This window comes from Spodoptera frugiperda, chromosome 9, assembly GCF_023101765.2.
Source record: "Spodoptera frugiperda isolate SF20-4 chromosome 9, AGI-APGP_CSIRO_Sfru_2.0, whole genome shotgun sequence".
NCBI lineage: Eukaryota > Metazoa > Arthropoda > Insecta > Lepidoptera > Noctuidae > Spodoptera > Spodoptera frugiperda.
Window position 1 is genome coordinate 11476231 of NC_064220.1, and position 10175 is coordinate 11486405.

A 10175-nucleotide genomic window follows, 5' to 3' on the forward strand; every position below is an offset into this window, starting at 1 on the left:
GTAATTAATTTGTTTTTTTACATGTTTTAGCAAATGTAAGCTTATAAATCATAAATGTTTATTAAGAAACAGTTACTTCCATGGAAAACGACATATAGGTCAGTTGATTTTTCGAATTTCTTATCAAATCTTCAGTTATTTATTAATCTGCTTGATCTTTACTATGGCTATGTTAATTCAAGCTCACAATGTCCAATTCTAATACGTTTTTCTAAGATTTAAAGTAAACTTTAATAAATAGTAGGTAATAGACTAATAGGTAACTGCAAGACTTGCAAGACTCTTGCTGCAAGACCAAGACCAAGACCAAGACTGGGAGCGCAAGACCAAGACCAGGTGTATTGGCGCAAGACCAAGACTGGCTAAGTCTCGTCTTGTTCTTACATTTGAGCAAAACTAACTGGGACCAGTGTTTTTGTCACAGCGACTCTATGGAGCACGTTATCTGGAACTAATTACACATGTGGACAACTTTTTAGATACGTTGTCGCTGGCAGACTACCGGAATACATGGTTCCAGAACAATGGTGCCTTAAGAATGCTGTGGCAAGGTCACTTCTCCGTTACAAGCAGTCTTGGTGGTCACGGAATCAAAAGATCTCGATAGCTTGGCCGTCGTGGCAGATAATGTATTTAAGACCACGCGCGCAGCACATGTGAACGAAGTAAGCCAACAGCAGCCAAGCACTTTCAAGGAAACAGACCTCATCATGGCTGAAATAGCCAAACTTATTCTAAAGGTGGAGCAATTAGAAAGGTCGAACGCTAGATCGAGACCGCAGCAACGGAATTGGAACCGTTTGAGATCAGCATCCAGAACCGGTAGCCGAGCACGATCTGCGTCGCGAAGGACTCCTGAGAGCCCTGACTGGTTGTGTTTTTATCACTATCGGTTCAGAACAAAGGCAAAGAGATGCAATAAGCCCTGTTCCTGGAAATCGTCCCCGAAAAACTAGCTCAGGTACCAACTGCGGCGGAGGTTGTACCATCGTACCTTGTCACCGCCTCCGAATCACAGTAGCTTATGTTTTTTAATGGACACCGTTGCTAATATTTCAGTGCTACCCAGTAAGTTGGTGTTAAAAAACAATAAAAATAGTGAGTGTCAAGACCTATTTGCCACCAACGGAACTAAAATAAAGACTTATGGTGTCAAAAGTTTAGTGTTAGATCTAGATTTACGTCGCGCATTATGGTGGACATTTGTGATAGCCCACGTGAATCAGCCTATTTTAGGTGCCGATTTTTTAACGAACTTTAAGCTTTTAATGGATATAAGTGCCCGTACATTAATTGACGAAGTCACAAAATTAAAAGTTGTAGCTTCCGTTGTAAGCAGTAATGAGTCGTTGATCAAAACCGTTGATGTAAGTCACCCTTATCATGATTTGCTCGCTGAATTCCCCGATATTACTAAACCTGTTTCGTTTAAGGAGCCACCGAAACATTCCGTATTGCATTACAAAGAAACCAGCGGCCCGCCGTTTGCACGATGCAAACCGTTGCCGCCTCATCGCTCCGCTAAGGTAAGGGAAGAATTTAGATCAATGCAGGAATTGGGAATTTACAAACGGGTCATTCTACAGAGACAGTAAAATTTTGTTCGCGTAAAATATGTCCTAGCTCCTCAGGTTTTATTTCTTTCCAATAATTATTTTATTAACTTTGTATCATTATTTAACAGTTTACATAGGAATCCTATTATTTTTTTTATTACATTTTTATTTTTTGTGGTACAGTACGTGATTCCTCACGTCCTGTCGAATGTTCATAACGCAGGTTACAGGATTTAGGTGTCTCTAAAAATTATTTTTTAATATTCCATGCACACATCACATGAACAAACAAGTAAAGCATATAATAAATAAGCAGTCACTTAAATGTCAATGATTATGAAACGATATTTTTAATTTTATTGAACATTCTACAATGTTCGTAAAAAATAATCACTCCTGTAGGAATAAATGGAAAAAATGGTAATTTTTTTATTTATTAAGTTGCATCATTTTTTTCTATCTCTGGCAACTCTTTAAAGTGTTCTGTCAGTGTCTGTGTCAGCCATATTTCGGACAGAGACTACGGTGCCGAGAAAAATAAAGTTTAAACGGCGTTCTACATAGTTGTCAAAGTTGATACTTCACAACTGTACTCAACTAACCAACGCAAGTAAGTGGTTTACGAATGTAATTTTCTTATAGTTTTGTAATTTAACTGGTCAATTACTGAATTCAAGTGAATTACATTTTCATAACCTCAAATTTTGTACAGGATACGTATTTTTATGCTAAAACTCACTTCTGTCGAACTCACTTCTGTCGATATAGTTTTCTACAGAAGTGATGGTTTGTACGTTTGCTTATTAGATATGATCGTTTATAAGAAATATACTCTGACAGTATAGCCTAATAACCGTAAAATGCTGTTTTTTATTATGGTTTGATAATTTTCTGAACTATGTCGCTATTTGGTGGTAGTTTTCTACAGAAGTGATGTTTTTTCTACAGAAGTGATGGTTTGCACGTATGCTTATTAGAAATGATCGTTTTTAAGAATTATACCCTGACAGTATAGCCTAATAACCGTAAAATGCTGTTTTTTATTATGGTTTGATAATTTTCTGAACTATGTCGCTATTTGGTGGTAGTTTTCTACAGAAGTGATGTTTATCTACAGAAGTGATGGTTTGCACGTATGCTTATTAGAAATGATCGTTTTTAAGAAATATACACTGACACTATAGCCTAACAAACGTAAAATGCTGTTTTTTATTATGGTTTGATAATTTTATGCACTGTATCGCTATTTGGTGGTAGTTTTCTACAGAAGTGATGTTTATCTACAGAAGTGATGGTTTGCACGTGGCATAGTTATTTTAATTTCTTTTTACAGGTATGGCGGGTAAAAAGAGGTCTGAGAGAGAGAAAAAAGAACGATTAAAGGAGCAAAAGAGGACATGGATACGAAAGAAGAGAAAAAATGACTGAGGCTGAACTAGAAGAAAGACGTCAAAAAGATAGAGAGAGATATAAAAAAAAGAAGGAAGCTGGAAAAATAAAATCAATAAAAGATTATACACCAAGAATGCAAAAAACAATCCGAAAAAGTTGGCGTGAGCGTGCAAAAACTCATCGCAATAAATTGAAACTACTGAAAGCTACTGAGCAAAGACTTATAAATGATGAGACTCCTCCCCCAAGTCCGACTTCACAAAGTTCTACACCATCTAGTAGGGCTTCCTTAGGCAGAAGACTTGCTGAAAGAAATAGGCGAAGGCTTAAAATAGAAAACAAGCATCTAAAACAGCGAATTTTGCATTTAGAAAATTTATTGGCTAATAAAAGAATGCAATTATTACGTACAAGACAACCTCGTAATATAATAAATGATGGACTACCAGAAACAATTGTGATGGGACGTAAACGAAAACAAATAGAAAATAAGGAAGCTGTTCGCAAGTTTTTGGAAAAAGATGAATGTAGTCGAATCACGTCTGGAAAAAAAGAGACTATTACGAAAAATAAACAAAAGAAGCAAATTCGATTTCTAAATGATACAATGCTTAATTTGTATGAAAAGTTTAAGGAGGAAACTAAAATTAAAATGTCCTATGCTCTTTTCTGCCGTTTTCGTCCATTTTGGGTGTTGGTACCTAACGTTAATAAAAGAGGCTTATTCCACTTTTCCCCGTTGGATGATCCCCATTGATGGGGATTAGTGAACTTTTTGTTCACTATTCCCCGTTGACCCAAAATTTTTATTTAATGGGGATAAGTGAACTAAAAAGTTCAATAATCCCCATTAGGTAGGTACGTTAAAAAAATAAAATATATGAATCATGTTACATTTATTAATTAAAAATATAACTTTCTTATACCTAATAAAATCACAGATTGTACAATTATTAATTTAAAATAAAAAATGTAACTTTCTTATACCTTGTAAAATCAAAGATTACAATCACTTAAGTTTTTCTAATTAGGTATGTACGTTAAATAAAAACAATATAAAAATAAAATATATGAGTCATGTACTTTTATTTTTATAAGGTAAGAACAAAATTTTAAAATACCTACATACCTACTTTACGATTTTATTAGAACGAAAAACAGATTGTTGCCCCAACGAAATTGTTCTAACGATGTTTGGGAATAAGACCTTATATCTAATTATCTAATAAGATACACAATACTGTAAAAGATGCTCATTTTCTAGAGGCGCGCGCGCAAGGCGGTGGCGGAGCGGGGTGCGAGTTAGCTCGTATGTGATTGGTCGACCCATCTTTTGTTTTTGTTTCGTAGTCGTTAAGGGTTAGTAGTGTGTAGTGTAGTTCAAGCGTGCAGTTCTTATCAGTTCGCAGTTATTAGTTTAATATAGGAATAAATAAAGGAAATGGCTGGTAGTTCAACTGACGTTTGTTTAGAGTACGTTAAAAAAGGTAAAGCTACCATACTTCTCCGGGCCGGACATCAATACAGTAAAAAATGCAAATATAAAAATGGTGGAGTTTTGTGGGAGTGTACCACAAGAAAACAAAGTAAATGTGCCGGATCCATCACTGTCATGGTAAGTTACTTATTATATTTTGTGATTAATAATGACAATAATAACTCAGGTTATGTGTGTTATCAATATCACGTTTATCAATATCAAAATTTTAAAATCAACGTTAAAGTTTAAACACTGTTTCTGTCATGGCGGCACGTGTGACGTCATTCTTTTGTCAAACAAGTCTATTACACCTAGTGTAAAAGAGTGTAGCTGAAGTGAATTGTATATATTTAATTATTATTACATATTTTAGTTAAGCATAAAGTGAAATATGTTTTGTTGAACTATTCTGATAGGATAACAACAATTTGTTATAAGTTTTAAAGGTTGTTAAATAGCCTATTTAATTTTGTATTCTATGTAAGTGCAATATTGTTTACTTAAAAAATAATGTAAAGTAATTAATTATTATTACTTAATTTTACAGGACAATCAAGTTGTAGCTGAGAAACGACACAATGTTTGTGAACCTGATTTTGCGCGAAATGAAGTTACCTTGAGGTTATTCAAACTAAAAACTACACTTGCGGATCCAGAAGCACCTGCTATTCCCACTGCTTACAACGCGGCTGTGAGCTCACTAAAAGATACCGGAATTGACAAAATAAAAGAATTCCCTGCCCTGAAGTCTATCAAAACAACATTATATAAACACAGAAATGCAGCATTTGAAGTAAGTAAAATTGAGTTCAAAAATGTTGAAGAAGTTAAAGTACCTCCAGCTCATCAGGAATTTATTTTAGCAGACTACAATGACAGTGGTATCCGTGTAATAGCTTTTTGCTCTGAATTTGCCCGACATCAAATGAAAAATTTGAAGATGTTCTTGGGTGATGGAACGTTTTGGATCTGTCCATCTCCCTTTTACCAACTCTACACCATTCATGGGGATTTGGGCAGTACAGAAAAACACATAAACATTGTGCCACTTGTTTATGCCCTCATGAGCCATAAAAATCAACAAACATATGAAATTTTATTTAGTATGCTAAAATCTGCATTACCTGATTGGAATCCAGAAATATTTAAATGTGACTATGAAGTGGCTCCGATGAACGCAATGCGAAATGTTTTTGTAAATATATCTATTAGCGGCTGTTATTTCCATTTCACCCAGGCAATATGGAAAAAAGGAAAACAACTCAAACTAACAAAAGATAAATTAACCAGAAGACAAGTTGCACTTAGCACTGCTTTGGCTTTGTTACCATCAGATAAAATCATTGCGGGTTGGTTTTATGTTGCCTCTCAAAGCCCTGATGATGATAATAGCAAGGAGTTTAGAAATTACGTGCTCAGACAACGAGGCTACAAGATGATTTTATTAAAACGTGGTGTGTATTTGGACAGACTCATCGCACTACGAATTTAGTCGAAGCATGGAATAATAAAATAAAAAAGCGTGTGAAAATAAAGAAACCCAACATTATGAAGCTCCTCACAGCGTTGGCTGAAGATGCATCGTATTACGAAGTTCTTGCATTGGGGGTTTCTGAAAATAAAGGTATAGCGGAAAAAACAAAAAAAGCATCAATCGCGATAATTATATACAGGAGGTCCAAATGGAACTCATTAATAATGAAATTACGATTGGGCACTGTTTAGAAAAACTTAAGTGAGTGTAATCTTTGATTTTACAAGGTATAAGAAAGAAATATTTTCATGCTACAATTTTAAATTAATGATTGTAACAATCTGTGATTTTACTAGGTATAAGAAAGTTAAATTTTTTATTTTAAATTAATAATTGTACAATCTGTGATTTTACAAGGTATAAGAAAGAAATATTTTCATGCTACAATTTTAAATTAATGATTGTAACAATCTGTGACTTTATTAGGTATAAGAAAGTTATATTTTTTATTTTAAATTAATAATTGTACAATCTGTGATTTTACTAGGTATAAGAAAGTTATATTTTTTATTTTAAATTAATAACTGTACAATCTGTGATTTTACTAGGTATAAGAAAGTTATATTTTTTATTTTAAATTAATAATTGTACAATCTGTGATTTTATTAGGTATAAGAAAGTTATATTTTTAATTAATAAATGTAACATGATTCATATATTTTATTTTTTTAACGTACCTACCTAATGGGGATTATTGAACTTTTTAGTTCACTTATCCCCATTAAATAAAAATTTTGGGTCAACGGGGAATAGTGAACAAAAAGTTCACTAATCCCCATCAATGGGGATCATCCAACGGGGAAAAGTGGAATAAGCCATAAAAGAAACACCTGTTTATGTGTTACACATACAAATATGGAAATGATGGTGACAGCATTAAAAAAAGCAGCAATTATTAAAGAAAATTCTGCAATCGGTTTGGTGAAAAGCATTTGCTGTGCAGGTAATTTGAGGTGTGATTGCTTAGCTAGACAATGTAATTTCTGTAAAAATAAATCTGTAAATCTAAATAAATATCCAAATGACATGATGATTACTTGTGAAAGGTGGATTACAAAAAAAATTACAACTACGATAAAAGGACAAGTGAAGCTGTGCCAAAAAACTGTCAAAGAGTCTTTCTCATCGAAGAGTGAAGTTTTTGTCAAGATCTTTTTAGAAGACAAGTTGCCGAAGTTTATTAAGCACCTTTTGACTGCACGGTTGGTGCGGTGGCTGGGCAACTGGCTGCCGCGCAACGGGTAGCGGGTTCGATTCCTGCACGGAGCAACTCTTTGTGTGATCCACAAATTGTTGTTTCGGGTCTGGGTGTCATGTGTATGTGAACTTGTATGTTTGTAAACGCACCCACGACACAGGAGAAAATCCTAATGTGGGGCAAAGTTAAAAAAAAAAAAAAAAAAAAAAAAAAAAACTTTTAAATATTATTTCTCAGCACAGAGTTCTAACAAAGATAAAAAATGAGCTAGCTGATGATGAGGCCTTGCTTCATATGGACTTCTCAGAGAATTATAATTGCAAATACTCTGCTGAAGTACAATCAACACATTTTGGAGGTTCTAAGCCGCAAATTTCATTACACACTTCAGTTTTATACTTGCGTGGCACTGACAAGATTTCCATCAACTCATTCTGCACTCTGTCTAAAAATTTGAGACACGATCCCGTTTTAATTTGCACACACCTCAAACCCATCATAGATCATATTAAATATAAAGTACCAAATTTAAGAACTATGCATTTTCAAAGTGATGGGCCTTCATCGCAGTATAGAAATAAGTCTATGTTTTTTTTGATCGCAAAATATTTAAGCAAAGAACTTGGTGTAGATAATATCATATGGCACTTTAGTGAGACCGGACATGGAAAAGGGGCTCCTGATGGCATTGGAGGATGTGTGAAAAGGACAGCCGATGCATTTGTAGCGACCGGTGGAGACATCCCAGATTTTGAAGCATTGGTGAGTTGTTTACAAGAAAAATGTAAAGGCATAATTATTTTGCCAATCGACGATACTTATGTTGATGACATCTCTAACATACTCAGCACTAGTACTACAAGACCATTTACTGGTACTCTATTAATTCATCAACTTACATGGAATAAGACCAATCCTGATGTCTTGCACGCCCGACGATTAAGCTGCAGTATTTGTGAAACAAATCAGATCTGCTCACATCATGAGATTGGGCTTATTTACCTAACCTACAAACAAACTGATAATATACCAGTTTTTAGGACATCAGCTGATTCACCATCGGAGTATTCGGAGTCACCACATTCAGAGTATGACATATACAAGAACCCAATAGCAACAACCTCACGTACATCTATCGATTTTTATCGAAAATGCTATGGATCTGATAGTTCATCTGATGAAGAGATTTTTGAAAGCAGGAAGCAGACACCTCTTAGAGAAAACGTTATTAACACTAAACGTTCAGATGGTAATCTACAAAGTCGGTCAAATAATACGTCATCGGACGAAGAAAATATTTTCTAATGTTCCTTTCAATTATTATCTCTTAATATTCTACAGGAATGACTGTAACGGTAATGTCACTTCTGTAGAATTTAATTGTTTATTTTGCAGAGTGTTTGTTTACTTAAGTTGATTATGTGTACTAGTCTTATTGAGAAATTATTACCAAAAGCAGTTAAGACTGATGATTAATTTTATTTGACTATTAAAAATTATTAGTTTTATGAAAGATAATGTCACTTATGTTGAAATTAGAATCACTCCTGTCGAAGTGATAAAATTAAAATGTGCAATTTTTTCTCATAATGTTAATGATTGATCTCTGATTTTATTTTTTAGAAGATAATTACATAATAACTCTTTATTATAACAGAATAAAAAACGGATTTGGTAAATTTTAAAAAGTATTTTATTTTTTTATCCCTCGGTAGAATGACCCAAACCGTCGAAAAGTGCGTGGGCAAGTCCTTTACATATCGTAAATAAGAAAAATGGTTAGTTACGTCTTTGCGGCGACTATAGAGCGCTTAACGCAATAACAAAGGCCGATCGTTATCCTATCCCGCGAATACATGACTGTTCACGCATCAACCGCGTGACCATGTGGGAGAACGACGGCGGCGGCTGAGGTGCGGGCGCGGGGTAAGCCAGCCGGCGCGCGGCGAGTGGCGGCGGCGGCTGAGGTGCGGGCGCGGGGTAAGCCAGCCGGCGCGCGGCGAGTGGCGGCGGCGAACTTCACTTCGCAATCGGTCGACACGAACGACTCGCGTCCACGAAAATAATGTTTTTTTTTACCTACTACTTATTGTACTTAACTTGTTTGAAGATTACACAGTAATTAACCGAAAATACAGTCCACTCATTACTTACAAAACAACCTGAGCTCCCGAACAATGGTCCTTCTACCGGGAATAATCCAGAAGTAAACAAGAAGAAGAATAAGTCTTCAAGAAAAACATTGAAGTGGATTCGAATGTCAACCGTCACCGATCACCAAATTCACCGTTGCAGCGGGAAGAAGTCAACCAGTGAAACGGTCAAGGACCTCTGTGAGTTCGTTCCAATTATTTACCTTGTTCCTAGACATCCATTTCACACAATAATGTGTTTTTAAAATCATTTTTTCTTCCCACTATCGTTTATTTCGCCTTTATTTGAGACAGACATAAGCAGTGTTAATAATAATTTGCAGTTCTGTTCCATCGTGCATGTTTTCCTATGCTTACGGGTGGCGTAGGTATAATATCTATAGCGGGATTTGTCAGTGCGCCGTATATACAAACTAGTGCAAACCGGTTATTTTATACGGCGACGCACCTCTTTTCTTCTCAGCTGTGCTTGCTACCGTGTTTATTTTTTATGCAATTTAACAGGTTAATTAGTCAGCTGGCTGTTCTTTTGTATTGATTTGTTCGATAATTTGCTACTTGCATTAAGACGTCTTGCTTGAAAATAAACAGACTTTTTTTTGACAGTTGGCTTTGAATTAATTTCACTTTGACGGCACTTTGACGGGGGCTACCAGTGCTGGCTAGAATTTAGAGAAACATTACGTACCACACGTACCCGCTAGCTAATGCAAAAATTTTAAAGATATTTATCGGGCATATCATTTTATTTCGGTAAATCCTGCCGATTTGGAAAAGACTGCAATTATCACACCTCTCAGCCTATTTGAGTTTTCTCGAATGACATTTGGACTTAAGAACACAGCGCAAACTTTCCAGTGGT

General features: G+C 35.2%; 1 long non-coding RNA gene across 1 annotated transcript; it reads left to right on the top strand.

The window, feature by feature from the left end:
• The first annotated feature begins 1789 nt into the window (after positions 1 to 1789).
• LOC126911077 (uncharacterized) lies at positions 1790 to 3613 on the top strand. Its single transcript, XR_007705649.1, has 2 exons — positions 1790 to 2166; positions 2890 to 3613. It is a non-coding gene; the product is annotated as an uncharacterized LOC126911077 (long non-coding RNA).
• Positions 3614 to 10175: the final 6562 nt, after the last annotated feature.